Source organism: Oncorhynchus gorbuscha, linkage group LG08, assembly GCF_021184085.1.
Source record: "Oncorhynchus gorbuscha isolate QuinsamMale2020 ecotype Even-year linkage group LG08, OgorEven_v1.0, whole genome shotgun sequence".
NCBI classification, from domain to species: Eukaryota; Metazoa; Chordata; class Actinopteri; order Salmoniformes; family Salmonidae; genus Oncorhynchus; species Oncorhynchus gorbuscha.
Window position 1 is genome coordinate 68,856,552 of NC_060180.1, and position 20,050 is coordinate 68,876,601.

Genomic DNA, 20,050 nt, shown 5'->3' on the forward strand with positions numbered 1-20,050 from the left:
ACCATAAAAAAGCTTGGGAACCACTGATCTAAGGCTAACTGCTGTCAAATGCCGCCTCCGTGTAGATTAGCATGCCAAGACAAACACTAAATGATGGGGTACACGCAGAGGACGAATTGTCAAAAGTTAACAAGGGGGGTGGTATTAGTTGTGTAGGGGTGGTGGTGTTGGACGGTTCAGTTAACGTGGGTTTTTTAGCCAACAAGGGGGGATGCCAAACACCCCCGATCTCCACTCAAATCCCCTGCGTCGTAAATAACCATTTGAGACCTGAATTCACATGAACTAACAATGTGATATCTGTTGCCGGACACCAGAGGGGCTAGGTTTCAGAGCTCAGTCAGACAATACGACTATCAGATGAGACCTCAATCATAATGTTTACAGTAAAGAGAAAACATCCTCTGTCTCACAAGACATAAGTCTACAAAGGAAGACTGTGTAGAGGGTGAGGCAAAGCCCAACACACACTCCAGGTCATTGGGCACCCAGTCACACATACAAAGATTGCTTTGTTAAACCAAAACAAAGGAGTTTAAAGACGTCATGTGTTCAATTGCGTTAACATTACGTTCAAATACCATGTGAAGAACAGTGAATGCTTCATGGCTATCTTGGCACAATCATTAATATTAATTCACTTATTTTTGGGGGGGTATATGAAACATCTTTATCTGTCCTTGAGGAAAAGGCGCCGTCTGCACAATAAAAAAAATCAAGAATTGATGGATTAAATGGAAATCAAACCAAAGAGGAATCGTCTTCCATTGCTGCATGGGGTACTAAACTAGAATTGGCTTGGTCATATTCAGGGATTAGTAGCAGGTTATAATTGCATGGGGTATTAAACTAGAATTGGTTTGGCCATATTCAGGGATTAGTAGCAGGTTATAATTGCATGGGGTACTAAACTAGAATTGGTTTGGCCATATTCAGGGATTAGTAGCAGATTATAATTGCATGGGGTATTAAACTAGAATTGGCTTGGCCATATTCAGGGATTAGTAGCAGGTTATAATTGCATGGGGTACTAAACTAGAATTGTCTTGGTCATATTCAGGGATTAGTAGCAGATTATAATTGCATGGGGTATTAAACTAGAATTGGCTTGGCCATATTCAGGGATTAGTAGCAGATTATAATTGCATGAGATACTAAACTAGAATTGGCTTGGCCATATTCAGGGATTAGTATCAGATTATAAGTGCATGGGCTATTAAACTGGAATTGGCTTGGCCATATTCAGGGATTAGTAGCAGATTATAATTGCATGGGGTATTAAACTAGAATTGGCTTGGCCATGTTCAGGGATTAGTAGCAGATTATAATTGCATGGGGTACTAAACTAGAATTGTCTTGGTCATATTCAGGGATTAGTAGCAGGTTCACCGCATGAAGAGGAATAAACAGACTCATCCCATCGCAACGTCCTCCAAAGGCTAACTCTCTAGCCCTCGCTATCTCCTTGCTTGCTAACTTGGCAGGCTAACTGCTAGCTTGTTTAGCTTGTTTAGCCCAAAACACACCCAAGAACCTCCAGAAACTAACCAGCTAGCTACAAGCTATTTAGCTACAAGCTGGCTAGCTACAAGCTATTTAGCTACCAGCTAACTAGCTACAAGTTATTTAGCTACCAGCTAGCTAGCTACAAGCTATTTAGCTACCAGCTAACTAGCTACAAGTTATTTAGCTACCAGCTAGCTAGCTACAAGCTATTTAGCTACCAGCTAGCTAGCTACAAGCTACTTAGTCATTGTTAGTTTTCTTAACCTGGATAACACTCGCCAGCTCAGCCCCCCTGCCCCATCCACCGCTGCCCCTGGACTCTGATCACTTGGCTACATAGCTGATGCACGCTGGACTGTCCATTAATCACGGTACTCCATTCTGCTTGTTTGTTTCATCTGTCGGCCCCGTTGCCTAGTCAATGCCATTTTACCTGCTGTTGTTATGCTAGCTGATTAGCTGTTGTCTCACCCACTGTTTTAGCTAGCTTTCCTAATTCAACACCTGTGATTACTGTATGCCTCGCTGTATGTCTCTCTCAAATGTCAATATGCCTTGTATACTGTTGCTCAGGTTAGTTATCATTGTCTTAGTTCACTATGGAGCCCCTAGTCCCACTCCTCATACCCCTGATACCTCCTTTGTCCCTCCTCCAACATATGCGGTGACCTCACCCATTACAACCAGCATGTCCAGAGATAAAACCTCTCTCATCATCACCCAGTGCCTGGGCTTACCTCCGCCATACCCACACCCCACCATACCCCTGTCTGCGCATTATGCCCTGAATATATTCTACCATGCCCAGAAACCTGCTCCTCTAATTCTCTGTCCCCAACGCTCTAGGCGACCAGTTTTGATAGCCCTTAGCCGCACCCTCATACTACTCCTTCTCTGTTCCGCGGGTGATGTGGAGGTAAACCCTGGCCCTGCATGTCCCCAGGCACCCTCATTTGTTGACTTCTGTGATCGAAAAAGCCTTGGTTTCATGCATGTCAACATCAGAAGTCTCCTCCCTAAGTTTGTTTTACTCACTGCTTTAGCACACTCTGCTAACCCTGATGTCCTTGCCGTGTCTGAATCCTGGCTCAGGAAGGCCACCAAAAATTCAGAGATTTCCATACCCAACTATAACATCTTCCGTCAAGATAGAACTGCTAAAGGGGAGGAGTTGCAGTCTACTGCAGAGATAGCCTGCAAAGTAATGTCATACTTTCCAGGTCCATACCCAAACAGTTCGAACTACTAATTCTGAAAATGACTCTCTCCAGAAATAAGTCTCTCACTGTTGCCGCCTGCTACCGACCCCCCTCAGCTCCCAGCTGTGCCCTGGACACCATTTGTGAATTGATTGCCCCCCATCTAGCTTCAGAGTTTGTTCTGCTAGGTGACCTAAACTGGGATATGCTTAACACCCCGGCAGTCCTACAATCTAAGCTAGATGCCCTCAATTTCACACAAATCATCAAAGAACCCACCAGGTACAACCCTAACTCTGTAAGCAAGGGCACCCTCATAGACGTCATCCTGACCAACTGGCCCTCCAAATACACCTCCGCTGTCTTCAACCAGGATCTCAGCGACCACTGCCTCATTGCCTGTATCCGCTACGGTGCCGCAGTCAAACGACCACCCCTCATCACTGTCAAACGCTCCCTAAAACACTTCTGTGAGCAGGCCTTTCTAATCGACCTGGCCCGGGTATCCTGGAAGGACATTGACCTCATCCCGTCAGTTGAGGATGCCTGGTCATTCTTTAAGAGTAACTTCCTCACCATTTTAGATAGGCATGCTCCGTTCAAAAAATGCAGAACTAAGAACAGATACAGCCCTTGGTTCACTCCAGACCTGACTGCCCTCGACCAGCACAAAAACATCCTGTGGCGGACTGCAATAGCATCGAACAGTCCCCGCGATATGCAACTGTTCAGGGAAGTCAGGAACCAATACACGCAGTCAGTCAGGAAAGCTAAGGCCAGCTTCTTCAGGCAGAAGTTTGCATCCTGTAGCTCCAACTCCAAAAAGTTCTGGGACACTGTGAAGTCCATGGAGAACAAAAGCACCTCCTCCCAGCTGCCCACTGCACTGAGGCTAGGGAACACGGTCACCACCGACAAATCCATGATTATCGAAAACTTCAACAAGCATTTCTCAACGGCTGGCCATGCCTTCCGCCTGGCTACTCCTACCTCGGCCAACAGCCCCGGCCCCCCCGCAGCTCCTCGCCCAAGCCTCTCCAGGTTCTCATTTACCCAAATCCAGATAGCAGATGTTCTGAAAGAGCTGCAAAACCTGGACTCGTATAAATCAGCTGGGCTCGACAATCTGGACCCTCTATTTCTGAAACTATCCGCCGCCATTGTCACAACCCCTATTACCAGCCTGTTCAACCTCTCTTTCATATCGTCTGAGATCCCCAAGGACTGGAAAGCTGCCGCAGTCATCCCCCTCTTCAAAGGGGGTGACACCCTGGACCCAAACTGTTACAGACCTATATCCATCCTGCCCTGCCTATCTAAGGTCTTCGAAAGCCAAGTCAACAAACAGGTGACTGACCATCTCGAATCCCACCGTACCTTCTCCGCTATGCAATCCGGTTTCCGAGCCGGTCACGGGTGCACCTCAGCCACACTCAAGGTACTAAACGACATCATAACCGCCATCGATAAAAGACAGTACTGTGCAGCCGTCTTCATCGACCTTGCCAAGGCTTTCGACTCTGTCAATCACCATATTCTTATCGGCAGACTCAGTAGCCTCGGTTTTTCGGATGACTGCCTTGCCTGGTTCACCAATTACTTTGCAGACAGAGTTCAGTGTGTCAAATCGGAGGGCATGTTGTCCGGTCCTCTGGCAGTCTCTATGGGGGTGCCACAGGGTTCAATTCTCGGGCCGACTCTTTTCTCTGTATATATCAATGATGTTGTTCTTGCTGCGGGCGATTCCCTGATCCACCTCTACGCAGACGACACCATTGTATACACTTTCGGCCCGTCATTGGACACTGTGCTATCTAACCTCCAATCGAGCTTCAATGCCATACAACACTCCTTCCGTGGCCTCCAACTGCTCTTAAACGCTAGTAAAACCAAATGCATGCTTTTCAACCGATCGCTGCCTGCACCCGCATGCCCGACTAGCATCACCACACTGGATGGCTCCGACCTTGAATATGTGGACACCTATAAGTACCTAGGTGTCTGGCTAGACTGCAAACTCTCCTTCCAGACCCATATCAAACATCTCCAATCGAAAATCAAATCAAGTATCGGCTTTCTATTCCGCAACAAATCCTCCTTCACTCACGCTGCCAAGCTTACCCTAGTAAAACTGACTATCCTACCGATCCTCGCCTTCGGCGACGTCATCTACAAAATTGCTTCCAACACTCTACTCAGCAAACTGGATGCAGTTTATCACAGTGCCATCCGTTTTGTCACTAAAGCACCTTATACTACCCACCACTGCGACTTGTATGCTCTAGTCGGCTGGCCCTCGCTACATATTCGTCGCCAGACCCACTGGCTTCAGGTCATCTACAAGGCCATGCTAGGCAAAGCTCCGCCTTATCTCAGCTCACTGGTCACGATGGCAACACCCATCCGTAGCACGCGCTCCAGCAGGTGTATCTCATTGATCATCCCTAAAGCCAACACCTCATTCGGCCGCCTTTCGTTCCAGTACTCTGCTGCCTGTGACTGGAACGAATTGCAAAAATCGCTGAAGTTGGAGACTTTTATCTCCCTCACCAACTTCAAACATCAGCTAGCTGAGCAGCTAACCGATCGCTGCAGCTGTACATAATCTATTGGTAAATAGCACACCCATTTTCACCTACCTCATCCCCACAGTTTTTATTTATTTACTTTTCTGCTCTTTTGCACACCAATATCTCTACCTGTACATGATCATCTGATCATTTATCACTCCAGTGTTAATCTGCAATATTGTAATTATTCGCCTACCTCCTCATGCCTTTTGCACACATTGTATATAGACTCCCCCTTTTTTTCTCTGTGTTATTGACTTGTTAATTGTTTACTCCATGTGTAACTCTGTGTTGTCTGTTCACACTGCTATGCTTTATCTTGGCCAGGTCGCAGTTGCAAATGAGAACCTGTTCTCAACTAGCCTACCTGGTTAAATAAAGGTGAAATAAAATGTTAAAAAAATAATTGCATGGGGTACTAAACTAGAATTGGCTTGGCCATATTCAGGGATTAGTAGCAGATTATAATTGCATGGGATATTAAACTAGAATTGGCTTGGCCATATTCATGGATTAGTAGCAGATGATAATTGCATGGGGCACTAAACTAGAATTGGCTTGGCCATATTCATGGTTTAGTAGCAGATTATAATTGCATGGGGTACTAAACTAGAATTGGCTTGGTCATATTCAGGGATTAGTAGCAGATTATAATTGCATGGGGTATTAAACTAGAATTGGCTTGGCCATATTCAGGGATTAGTAGCAGATTATAATTGCATGGGGTATTAAACTAGAATTGGTTTCAGGGATTAGTAGCAGATTATAATTGCATATTAAACTAGAATTGGATATTCCGGGATTAGTAGCAGATTATAATTGCATGGGGTACTAAACTAGAATTGGCTTGGCCATATTCATGGATTAGTAGCAGATTATAATTGCATGGGGTATTAAACTAGAATTGGCTTGGCCATGTTCAGGGATTAGTAGCAGATTATAATTGCATGGGGTACTAAACTAGAATTGGTTTGGCCATATAAGGGGTTAGTAGCAGATTATAATTGCATGGGGTATTAAACTAGAATTGGCTTGGCCATATTCAGGGATTAGTAGCAGATTATAATTGCATGGGGTATTAAACTAGAATTGTCTTGGCCATATTCAGGGATTAGTAGCAGATTATAATTGCATGGGGTACTAAACTAGAATTGGCTTGGCCATATTCAGGGATTAGTAGCAGATTATAATTGCATGGGGTATTAAACTAGAATTGTCTTGGCCATATTCAGGGATTAGTAGCAGATTATAATTGCATGAGATACTAAACTAGAATTGCCTTGGCCATATTCAGAGATTAGTATCAAATTATAAGTGCATGGGCTATTAAACTAGAATTGGCTTGGCCATATTCAGGGATTAGTAGCAGATTATAATTGAGAACAGATCTGTGCCCATTAAGACATTAAATGGCTAGAGTTCCAGCTATCCATTAATCCTCTATGTCGTAAAGGACCATTCGACAAAACTGAAAAAATATAGCAAGCTAAATACCTCCTTTTGCAAGTGGAAAGAAAACAGTAGACAGAAACTTACTAGCTATGTTAGCCTACTGGACTGATAGAGAGCTACTGTCTCAACTTCTTGTTGGGGCGAGTGACTCTGAATTTACAATGGCTAGCCCCAAGTCTTTATATATATATTTATTGTGCTTCATGCAATTTGTCTCATGACTCCTGCGTGCTTTGTTGACTATGAACTTGCTTGTTTCCCCAACTGTGGGACCGACTGTTTGTTCCCACCCTCGGTACTCTGACTCTCTATTGGTTACACAGACTCTTGGCCTCCCATCCTATTCTAAGCACCTCACACCAGCTTTGTATTCATGTTATCTGATGAAATTGCTGTAAAATATGATCTTGTTGCCATCTGATGCACATTAAAATGTCATAACAAAGCTCTCCCTGACCCCTATATACAGTGGGGCAAAAAAGTATTTAGTCAGCCACCAATTGTGAAAGTTCTCCCATTTTCATCAAAGGTACACTTCAACTATGACAGACAAAATGAGAAGAAAAAAATCCAGAAAATCACATTGTAGGATTTTTTATGAATTTATTTGCAAATGATGGTGGAAAATAAGTATTTGTCATGTTTGACAGTCTCCTGGAGGGGATGGAGTCTCTCCAAGAAATGACCATATCACAGTCTACCAATATGGACAGCCCCATCAAGAGGATCCTCCTGGATGATGTATTTTGGGAGAGAGTGATAAGCAGCCTGAAACCCCTGAAACCTATAGCAGTAGCCATTCCACAGATTGAGGGAGACAATGTCATCCGGTTTGATGTTCAGACTCTGCTTGCAGATGTAAGAGAAGAAATCCGCACTGCCCTGCTCACTTCACTGTTGCTCCAAGCAGAGGAAACTGCAGTCCTGAAATACATCAAAAAGCTTGAAGACTTCTGCCTGAAGCCCATACACACCGCAGTGTACATGTTGGACCCCAAGTCTGCTGGCAAGAGCATCCTGTCTGGTGCAGAGATCAACAAGGCCTATGGTGTCATCACTACCGTGTCTCGCCACCTTGACCTGGATGAGGGCACGGTTCTTGGCAGTCTAGCGAAGTACATGGGATGGAGATGTAATATGACAGTCGTGCCAACATATCTCATCAGCCACCTGGTGGAAGGGACTTTGTGGATCTGAGGCTCTTTCCCCTGTTGTCTCCATCCTCCTCCAAATCCCACCAACATCAGCCGCCTCAGATAACAACTGGTCCTTGTTTGGGAACACACACACCAAAACACTCAACAGGCTGACTAATACAAGGGTTGAAAAATTGGTGGCCCTCCGGGCAAATTTGAGGCTTTTTGAGCCTGACAACGAGCCATCCTCAACAAGGTTGGAAAGTGACAGTGAAGATGAGGCCTCAGAGTCTGATGTTCAAGAGGTGGACATTGAGGATGACCAGGGAGAAGACATGGAAGCCCGAGAGGAAGACAACCAAAGCTTTAGTTTCTAGACTATCATTTTATTATATGTTGAAAAACATTTTTGGGAGATGTGATGGATCATTGGGGGTCATTCAATATTCCCTTTATTTTGTTGTTCAGTGAAATCATCCCATGTGAAGAGTCAACTCATTTAATTAAAGTTAAATTCATAAATGTTTTATTTATTTTTTCTATTGGAAGGATTTAATCATTTGCAATTATGTCTACTTATGATAAGGTAAAAGGTTTATGTTTCTGTCTCCATGTAATATGGTATATATATATATATATCCAATGCAAAAAACATCTACATTTAAACGGTATTAATATTAAATTTGTATATATTCCCATTATTTCCCATGGAAAGTTTCCACCTCTGAATATTCCCCAAAATGTGCAACTCTACAAAGCAAAAACAGTTTTTTTACATTTTTTCAAACGTTTTAAAATTTAAAAAACAGAAATATCACATTTACATAAGTATCAAATTCTATTTGTCACACCTGCCCGAATAGAACAGGTGTAGACCTTACAGTGAAATGCTTAATTACAAGCCCTTAACCAACAATGCAGTTAAGAAAATATTTACTAAATAAACTAAAGTAAAAAAATGTTTTTAATTGTTTAGCTTTACTCAGCACATTGTTAAAGCACCTATGGCAGCAACTAGAGCCTAGAGTCTTCTTGGGTATGACGCTACAAGCTTGACACACCTGTATTTGGGGAGTTTCTCCCATTTTTCTCTGCAGATCCTCTCAATCTCTGTCAGGTTTGATGGGGAACGTTGCTGCACAGCTATTTTCAGGTCTCTCCAAAGATGTTAGATCGGGTTCAAGTCCGGGCTCTGGCTGGGCCACTCAAGGACATTCAGAGCCTTGTCCCGAAGCAACTCCTGCGTTGTCTCGGCTGTGTGCTTAGGGTCATTGTTCTGTTGGAAGGTGAACCTTCACCCCAGTCTGAGGACCTTATCGCTCTGGAGGAGGTTTTCATCAAGGATCTCTCTGTACTTTGCTCCGTTGATTTTGCCTTGATCTATACTAGTCTCCCAGTCTCTGCTGTTGAAACACATCCCCACAACATGATGCTGCCACCACTATGCTTCACTGTAGTGATGGTGTCACGTTTCCTCCAGACGTAATGTATGGCATTCAGGCCAACGAGTTCAATCTTGGTTTCAGCAGACCAGAAATTCTTGTTTCTCATTGTGTGAGAGTCTTTAGGTGCCTTTTGGCAAACTCCAAGCGGGCTGTCATGTGCCTTTTACTGAGGAGTGGCTTCCATCTAGCCACTCTACCATAAAGTCCTTATTGGTGGAGTGCTGCAGAGATGGTTGTCCTTCTGGAAGGTTCTCCCATCTCCACAGAGGGACTCTAGAGCTCTGTCAGAGTGACCATCGGGTTCTTGGTCACCTCCCTGACCAAGGCCCTTCTACCCCAATTGCTCAGTTTGGTCGGGCAGCTAGCTCTAGGAAGAGTCTTGGTGATTCCAAACTTCCATTTAAGAATGATGGAGGCCACTGTGTTCTTGTGCACCTGCAATGGTGCAGAAATGTTTTGGTACCCTCCCCCAGATCTGTGCCTCGTCAAAATCCTGTCTCGGAGCGCTACAGACAATTCCTTCAACCTCATGGCTTGGTTTTTGCTGTGACATGCACTGTCAACTGATGGAACCTTTTATAAACAGTTGTGTGCTTTTCCAAATCTGTACATTGAATGATCCTATCTAGACCTAATCTATTTCAGAAGATCGGCACTGACTGCAATGCATATCGCAAAGGGTCAGTTTCAAGTCTCATAGCAAAGGGTCAGTTTCAAGTCTCATAGCAAAGGGTCAGTTTCAAGTCTCATAGCAAAGGGTCAGTTTCAAGTCTCATAGCAAAGGGTCAGTTTCAAGTCTCATAGCAAAGGGTCAGTTTCAAGTCTCATAGCAAAGGGTCAGTTTCAAGTCTCATAGCAAAGGGTCAGTTTCAAGTCTCATAGCAAAGGGTCAGTTTCAAGTCTCATAGCAAAGGGTCAGTTTCAAGTCTCATAGCAAAGGGTCAGTTTCAAGTCTCATAGCAAAGGGTCAGTTTCAAGTCTCATAGCAAAGGGTCAGTTTCAAGTCTCATAGCAAAGGGTCAGTTTCAAGTCTCATAGCAAAGGGTCAGTTTCAAGTCTCATAGCAAAGGGTCTGAATACTTCTGTAAATAAGGTATTGTTTTTTTATTTCAAATAAAATTGCAAACATTTCCAAAAACTTGTTTTTGCTAAGGATGTTTTATTTATTTAATCCATATTAGAATAAGGCTGTAAAATAACATTTGGAAAAAGTCAAGGGGTCTGAATACTTTCTGAAGTATATTAAAATAATTGTATCACGGGAAACCTGTTTATCACGGGAAACCAGCCTATCAATCCCAATGTCAACTGCCTCTGGATCATGAATTGAACATGTTATCCCAATTTACTTTCTTGATTGATGACATTTTTTATTTATTTTATTGACCATGGATCAATTACTGTACATTGAATTATCCTCTCTAGGCCTAATCGATTTCAGGAGATCGGCACTGACTGCAACGCATATCACAAAGGGTCAAAGCCAAATGTCATAGCACATGACCTTTGTAGGCCACTTAAAACATTGTGACCACAAATCCCAAGACAGTTGACTGGTCTTCAACATTTGGCCTGTTATAGACATCAATAAGTGTTTCCAAGTGTCTCGAAAATGCTTATCTACATGCCAACAAGACAGAAAGACAACACGCAGACAAAGACAGGGACAGCAGTTTGTTTCTTCAAACAGAGACAGAATTAGTCATGCTTGATGGAAAGAGAGAGCAGGGAGATGTAGGCCACTGACAGATGGCACAGACAGACAGACAGACAGACAGACAGACAGACAGACAGACAGACAGACAGACAGACAGACAGACAGACAGACAGACAGACAGACAGACAGACAGACAGACAGACAGACAGACAGACAGACAGACAGACAGACAGACAGACAGACAGACAGACAGACAGACAGACAGACAGACAGACAGACAGACAGACAGACAGACAGACAGACAGTGACAGACAGTGAGAGAGACACAAAGACAGAGAGGGAAAGAGAGACAGAGAGACAGCCGTGTGTAGCAGCTGTGAGATGAGATAATGCTGGGCTACTGTATATGGCACAGCCTGGACAAGACAGACTACCCCAGGGCACTGCCAGAGATGCCAGGGTTGATAACTAGTTTTGGCCATGTTGGAACCAAATGTTCCATGACAATAAAATTGTAATTTACATCCTTAGTAAAATGTAATGATCTTTGAACTATGGGTGCCAAAATGGTCAAACACTCTAACTGAGCTGTACATCTACAGAGCTCTGGGATGACTGACACTTGTCTCCTACAAATGAGTCCCAAAGCAAGCCAATAGGATTGGCATGATTCCACATTCCCAATGACAATATATATATATATTTTTTAGGACATATAGTATGCCAGGATCTTTTTGGATTCATTTTCTGCAGTAGACCCATTGAGTACCCACACAAAGCTTGTGCTTACTACCTGTCCTCTCTGGGCAAAGCTTTAATGTGCACAAAAATGTGTACAATCAAGATCAATTTATTGATCAATTACACACAAGGTCCAACTGAAATATGACTTTGGCTTTTGATCCAACCCCTCCAACACACACACAGAGAGAGAGATGCTGCCATACGGGCAGCTGTGTTGTGATGGATTAAGTGCCTTGCTCAAGGGCACAATGGCATTGAGCATTTGATACCAGCGATCCTCCGGTTGCCAGCTCAATTCCAGACAGATTTTTCCCATCCGACTGGTATTTTGAACCGGAAACCCTCCGGGTGCTGGCTGGCTCGCCTCTCTACCCACTAGGCCACCAACTGTCCCCTTTTGTAGAGCACTTGTCTCTAAGACTATTGGCCATTAAACATCTCCACCAACGGGAGAACGGTACGGTAGGGACTAATTCATCACAGGATTTTAGTGCTCTAACGCAGAGCGCTGTGGCTAAGTGACCCGGCCACAGGAAAATCTAATTGCGCGGACACATTTATGATCTGGGTGAGTTATCGTCTGATAGGAGAGCTGAATAAGCGCAATAAAAATCAGCATGGTAACTAAGTCTGTCACTGCCTAACACACATTTTCTATCTATCATATTGAGGACAACCCATTAAAACTCCATTGAGGTATCACTGATTTAATATACTGACGGTATAAGAACTTAGTCAATGACCTCCATTCAATGGCTGTGGACTGTGTTGCCCGACAGATTAAAAACCCTCCTGAGTCCCAGTGACAGACAGAGAAGTATAACGGAGGAATTGTCAACCGGGAGACAAAGGAAGGGGCAAGTCCCATGTGAATTTCACTACATGACATGTACTGAAATCAGGTCCACGGCACCTCAAAATGTCTGCAGATGGGAATATAATGAAACGTTTTGGCCGACCTGCATCTGTCAAAGCTTCAGCTGTGCGAATCCATATGTGAATCAAATGTACAGTTGAAGTCGGAGGTTTGTGTACTCCTTAGCCAAATACATTTAAAAGCTCTGTTTTTCACAATTCCTGACATTTAAATCAGGGTAAAAAATCCCTGTTTTAGGTCAGTTAGGATCCCCACTTTATTGTAAGAATGTGAAATGTCAGAATAATAGTAGAGAGAAATGTATTTCAGCTTTTATTTCTTTAATCACATTCCCAGTAGGTCAGAAGTTTACATACACTCAATTAGTATTTGGTAGCATTGCCTTTAAACTGTTGAACTTGGGTCAAACGTTTCTGGTAGCCTTCCACAAGCTTCCCACAATAAGTGTGGTGAATTTTGGCCCATTCCTCCTGACAGAGCTGGTGGAACTGAGTCAGGTTTGTAGGCCTCCTTGCTCACACATGCTTCTCAGTTCTACATACAAATGTTCTATAGGATTGAGGTCAGGGCTTTGTGATGGTCACTCCTTCACTTTGTTGTCCTTAAGCCATTTTGCCGCAACTTTGGAAGTATGCTTAGGGTCATTGTCCATTTGTGACCAAGCTTTAACTTCCTGACTGATGTCTTGAGATGTTGCTTCAATACAGCCACATCCTTTTCTTCCCTCATGATGCTATCTATTTTGTGAAGTGCATCAGTCCCTCCTGCAGCAAAGCACCCCCACAACATGATGCTGCCACCCCCGTGCTTCACGGTTGGGATGGTGTTCTTCGGCTTGCAAGCCTCCCCCTTTTTCCTCCAAACATAACGATGGTCATTAAGGCCAATCAGTTCTATTTTTGTTTCATCAGACCAGAGGACAATTCTCCAAAAAGTACGATCTTTGTCCCCATATGCAGTTGTAAACCATAGTCTGGCTTTTGTTATGGCGGTTTTGGAAAAGTGGCTTCTTCCTTGCTGAGTGTCCTTTCAGGTTATGTTGATATAGGACCCATTTTACTGTGGATATAGATACTTTTGTACCCGTTTCCTCCAGCATCTTCACAAGGTCCTTTGCTGATGTTCTGGGATTGATTTGCACTTTTCACACCAAAGTACGTTCATCTCTAGGAGACAGAACGCATCTCCTTCCTGAGTGGTATGATGGCTGCATGGTCCCATGGTGTTTATACTTGCATACTATTGTTTGTAAAGATGAACGTGGCACATTCAGGTGTTTGGAAATTGCTCCCAAGGATGAACCAGACATGTGGAGGTCTACAATTTTTTTTCTCTGTGGTCTTGGCTGATTTCTTTTGATTTTCCCATGATGTCAATCAAAGAGGCACTGAGTTTGAAGGTAGGCCTTGAATTACATCCACAGGTACACCTCAAATTGACTCAAATGATGTCAATTAGCCTTTCAGAAAAAAATACATTCTAAAGCTATGACGTAATTTTTTAGAATTTTCCAAGCGTTTTAAAGGCACAGTCAACTTAGTGTATGTAAACTTCTGACCCACTGACCCATGAAATATAAGTGAAATAATCTGTCTGTAAAAACAATTGTTGGAAAAATTACGTGTCATACACAAAGTAGATGTCCTAACCGACTTGCCAAAACTATAGTTTATTTAACAAGAAATTTGTGGAGTGGTTGATAAACTAGTTTTAGTGACTCTAACCTAAGTGTATGTAAACTTCCGACTACAACTGTACCATAGATGGCCTTTAGGCAAAGTCCAAAAACATTTTCCCTCTGTGCATATATTTTGATACGTCAAAAGGCACCGCACACTATGATGCTTCAGCTCCAGCAGCCACAGACTTGATATTTCATATCAGAGACCAGCCTGAGACGGAGTGGGGATCTGGGATTTCATTTTCACTTCCCTGACTCAGGGCTGGGACTATGACCTTATAACGGACGGTAATGGATGAAGACCAGGGCTGGGACTATGACCTTATAACCGACGGTAATGGATGAAGACCAGGGCTGGGACTATGACCTTATAACCGATGGTAATGGATGAAGACCAGGGCTGGGACTATGTCCTTATAACCGACGGTAATGGATGAAGACCAGGGCTGGGACTATGACCTTATAACCTTATAACCGACGGTAATGGATGAAGACCAGGGCTGGGACTATGACCTTATAACCGACGGTAATGGATGAAGACCAGGGCTGGGACTATGACCTTATAACTGACGGTAATGGATGAAGACCAGGGCTGGGACTATGACCTTATAACCGATGGTAATGGATGAAGACCAGGGCTGGGACTATGACCTTATAACCGACGGTAATGGATGAAGACCAGGGCTGGGACTATGACCTTATAACCGACGGTAATGGATGAAGACCAGGGCTGGGACTATGACCTTATAACCGACGGTAATGGATGAAGACCAGGGCTGGGACTATGACCTTATAACCGACGGTAATGGATGAAGACCAGGGATGGGACTATGACCTTATAACCGACGGTAATGGATGAAGACCAGGGCTGGGACTATGTCCTTATAACCGACGGTAATGGATGAAGACCAGGGCTGGGACTTTGACCTTATAACTGATGGTAATGGATGAAGACCAGGGCTGGGACTATGACCTTATAACCGACGGTAATGGATGAAGACCAGGGCTGGGACTATGACCTTATAACTGACGGTAATGGATGAAGACCAGGGCTGGGACTATGACCTTATAACCGACGGTAATGGATGAAGACCAGGGCTGGGACTATGACCTTATAACCGACGGTAATGGATGAAGACCAGGGCTGGGACTATGACCTTATAACCGACGGTAATGGATGAAGACCAGGGCTGGGACTATGACCTTATAACCGACGGTAATGGATGAAGACCAGGGATGGGACTATGACCTTATAACCGACGGTAATGGATGAAGACCAGGGCTGGGACTATGACCTTATAATAATAATAAAAATAATATGCCATTTAGAAGACGCTTTTATCCAAAGCGACTTACAGTCATGTGTGCATACATTCTATGTATGGGTGGTCCCGGGAATCGAACCCACTACCCTGGCGTTACAAGCGCCATGCTCTACCAACTGAGCTACAGAACCGATGGTAATGGATGAAGACCAGGGCTCTAGCCTTTTTGGGGCCCTAAGCTGAAACATGGACTCTTTAACAAAGTGATGAAACAAGCAAACGAGTTTTGCACTAGCACACATATAAATAGAATGGATAGAATGGGCTTGGAAGTTGGAACCTCTAACCCGCGTTTTGAATGGTCAACTCATGGGTACAGTGCATTCGGAAAGTATTCAGACCCCTTGACTTGATCCACATTTTGTTACATTACAGCCTTAATCTAAAATAGATTAAAATAAATAAATACAAATACTGAATCTACACACAATAGGGACAGGGCAAAAACAGGTTTTTCAAAATGTTTGCAAATTTATTTAAAAAATGTAATTACTGCAATATCACATTTACTTAAGTATTCAGACCATTTACTCAGTACTTTGTTGAAGCACCAATGGCAGCGATTACAGCCTCGAGTCTTCTTCTTCCCATTCACATTGACGGAGCTGACGAGGAGCGGGCCGAGAGCTTCAAGTTCCTCAGTGTCCACATCACTAAGGGTCTGTCATGTTCCAAACACACCAACACAGTCGTGAAGAGGACACGACAACACCTTTTCTCACTCAGGAGGCTGAAAAGAGCCCTCAGATCCTTAAAAACACATACAGTTGCGCCATTGAGAGCATCTTGACTGGCTGCATCACCACTTTGGTATGGCACCTGCTTAGCAGCTGACGCAGGGCTCTAGATGCAGGGGTGGACTACTCCAGTCCTCAGGGGCCTGATAGGTGTCACTTTTTCTCCATCCCTAGAAAACACACCTGATTTAAACTAATTGCATTCTAAACTGAAGATCATGATTAGTTGATTATTGGAGTCAGGTGTGTTAGCTGGGGAAAACTGTGACACCAATCAGGCCCCCAAGGACTGAAATTGCCCACCCCTGCGGCTAGAGGGTAGTGTGTGCGGACCAGTACATCACTGGGGCCGAGCTCCCTGCCATCCAGGACATCTATACCAGGCGGTGTCTTTAGACACCCAAGTCATTAGACTGTACTGCTACAGCACGGCAAGCTGTACTGATGCACCAAGTCTGGTATCAACAGGACCCTGAACAGCTTCCACCCCTAAGCCATAATACTGCTAAATAGTTAGTCTGGGTCGTTATTTGGTTAACTATTTAACTTTCTGCATTGACCCTTTTTGCACTCAATTTTGAGACTCGTCAAATATCCTGCTGCTGCTACAGTTAATTTTCTGTCACTTTAATCCTAGTTATATGTACATATCTACCTCCATTACCTCGTAGCCCTGCACATAAACACGGTACTGGTACCTCTTCTATATAGTCTTCATTACTCATTGTGTATCTATTGTTACTTTCATTATTACGTGTTTTACTTGTCTATTATTTCTCTATTCTCTTTCTCTCTGCATTGTTGGGCAGGGCCTTAGGTAAGCATTTCCCTGTTCGTCCACATCTGTAGTTTATGAAGTATAAAATTGGATTTGACCTTGTGTGTGTTAGAGATACACCCTTCTCCATCACTTTAGGGTAACTGCCTAAATGAGGGCTGCAAAGTATATTGAAAGCAGGTGCTTCCACACAGGAGTGTTTCCTGAGATAATCTAGCAATTAACATCGCAACATGGCAATGTGTAAAAAATGCTGGCTGGATAGACCATTATTTTGGCTATGCCCACATGACTGCCGACTCAGGGCATTGACTGGTTTGATGCGCATGAAAACCATATGGCCGTCTCAGTCACCAGAGCTCAACCCAATTGAACACTTTCCCCCACCATCAACAAAACACCAGAGGATGGACTTTCTTGTGGAAACATGTTGTCGCATCCCTCCAATAGAGTTCCAGTGGAACCTATGCCAAGGTGCATTGAAGCTGTTCTGGCTCGTGGTGGCACAACGCCCTATAAAGACTCGGTTTGTTTTCCCTTTATTTTGGTAGTTACTTTTACCCTTCAATAAACTTGGTCTTCTCTCATTAGTTTAACCTAATGGTCGCATACTCAGTGAATGGCACAGATGTACGCTGTTTTAGGTGAAAGAGTTGGGCAAAACAGACAACCTAGTAACCTACACAATATTATGGGATGAGATGAACAGAAAGCAGTCCTCAAACTATCTATTTGAGATGTTAGCATACCTAGGCTACACTGTAGCAACTTCTAATTTATCCACACCTTGGTAATAGTCGAATGCAAGATGACATTTGTTACCACCGGGCAACATCTACGTAGAAAAACTAACAACGTGAGGTGCATGGACGACAACTACAGGTTTCTGGACTTGAAAGGGACAACATGGGTGAGTTAATGGTTTAGAATATATATTATTAGATAAGGTAGACAGGCCTACGTACAGCTACGTCTATGATATGTTAAAATCATCCTCATCCCCTCGAACAAAAGCGACCCCCCCCCACACACACACACACAAAAAAAACTAAGTAGAAGACGCCTTACCTGGAGAGACGTCCACTTTATAAGATGACTTAAGTGTATTTATGAACATACGGTCCGGTCTCTGTTAACCTTCTTGACTTCAGCGCACTATCCTATGTGCTCCGTCGCGTTGTTCTCTCTATTCGCGGTGGATGTTGGTCGCTCTCAGGACCTATTTAGCTATGATGCAGACTACAGACGAAACACACCCCGGAATCCCACTCGCTCTCTCTGACCGTTGCCCGTGCTTCCCCACTCGCTCTCTCTGACCGTTGCCCGTGCTTCCCCACTCGCTCTCTCTGACCGTTGCCCGTGCTTCTCCACTCGCTCTCTCTGACCGTTGCCCGTGCTTCCCCACTCGCTCTCTCTCTGACCGTTGCCCGTGCTTCCCCACTCGCTCTCTCTGACCGTTGCCCGTGCTTCCCCACTCGCTCTCTCTCTGGCGGTTGCCCGTGCTTCTCCACTCGCTCTCTCTGGCGGTTGCCCGTGCTTCCCCACTCGCTCCCACTCGCTCTCCCACTCGCTCTCTGCCCGTGCTTCCCACTCGCTCGCTGGCGGTTGCCCGTGCTTCTCCACTCGCTCTCTCTGGCGGTTGCCCGTGCTTCTCCACTCGCTCTCTCTGGCGGTTGCCCGTGCTTCTCCACTCGCTCTCTCTGGCGGTTGCCCGTGCTTCTCCACTCGCTCTCTCTGGCGGTTGCCCGTGCTTCTCCACTCGCTCTCTCTGGCGGTTGCCCGTGCTTCTCCACTCGCTCTCTCTGGCGGTTGCCCGTGCTTCTCCACTCGCTCTCTCTGGCGGTTGCCCGTGCTTCTCCACTCGCTCTCTCTGACCGTTGCCCGCCCTTCCCTACTCGCTCTCTCTGACCGTTGCCCGCCCTTCCCTACTCGCTCTTTCTGTTGTTGTTGACAAGCGTCGCTCTCTCCCTCCCTCTTTTAGTGTTGATGCTGGCCAGCCTACAGAAGAAATTACACCAAACTGACATCATCAGCATTCATGAATGTGATAGGTTCTCAGTCAATCCAGCTGCCATCCAGCCAGGCTATTAAAAATATCCTGCAGTCATTATACTGCATTCGCCATCCCACATAGCAGGGCCACCCAGTGTCCTAACCTTCCCTGCATATCTCACATCATCTAGATTGCTGAGTTTTTGGATCCAGCAGCGGCCACTGGCCAGGATATCCTGTCAACTCTAAAGACATGCACCTCCATTGTAACTGTTGGGCAGCCAGCTGTGAGGGCTACAGGGTGAATTTTCCCCCAGGTGCAGATCTAGGATCAGCTTCCCCTGCCCCAAATCCTCATCTTAACCATTAGTTGGATAAATACAAAACTGACCCACGATCTGTTTCTAGGGGCAACTTCACCCTACTCCAAAGGCAGGCACCTGCATGGTAACTGTGAGCACTGGCTATAATCATCTGTTTATACCGTTTGAGGAGTTATGATGTTCAAGGCTAGGGCCGGTGCAAACCGTTTTGATTTCTATGCTGTTGCCAGGCAACAGTTGTCCCAGGTGCCAATGATGAATGGTCTTTCCAGGGCCCCTTCTTTTTCATCCTACCTTCATCCTACTACCTGACCTATATAGTACCCGTCAATCACATGTGTACAGGCACGACACACACAAACAAACATGTACGCTCACACACACAGTATATCATTGTGTCATCGATATCTGCCTCAGAGGCTCCTCAAGTCTGAAAAGCCTGATGACCAGGATCGTATCCTAAACGGCATCGTGTTCCCCACATACAGTAGTGCACTGCTTTTGACCAAAGCCCTCATGGAGGTAATCACAGCTTCCAGGCCAGATGGGGTTAGCACCTCTGACAAATCAACAGTATATTGCGTTATCTGACCCTGCTAAACTCCATCACGATGCCTTAAATCATTCA

At 44.6% G+C, this 20,050-nt stretch overlaps 1 protein-coding gene across 1 annotated transcript in view; it reads right to left on the reverse strand.

The window, feature by feature from the left end:
* Positions 1-18,410, reverse strand: part of LOC124042111 (cAMP-specific 3',5'-cyclic phosphodiesterase 4B-like) — a 135,201-nt gene extending 116,791 nt beyond the window's left edge. The window contains exon 1 of the mRNA XM_046360447.1: positions 18,176-18,410. The gene's annotated coding sequence lies outside the window, so the exon portion shown is untranslated. The remainder of the gene's footprint in view (positions 1-18,175) is intronic.
* Positions 18,411-20,050: the final 1,640 nt, after the last annotated feature.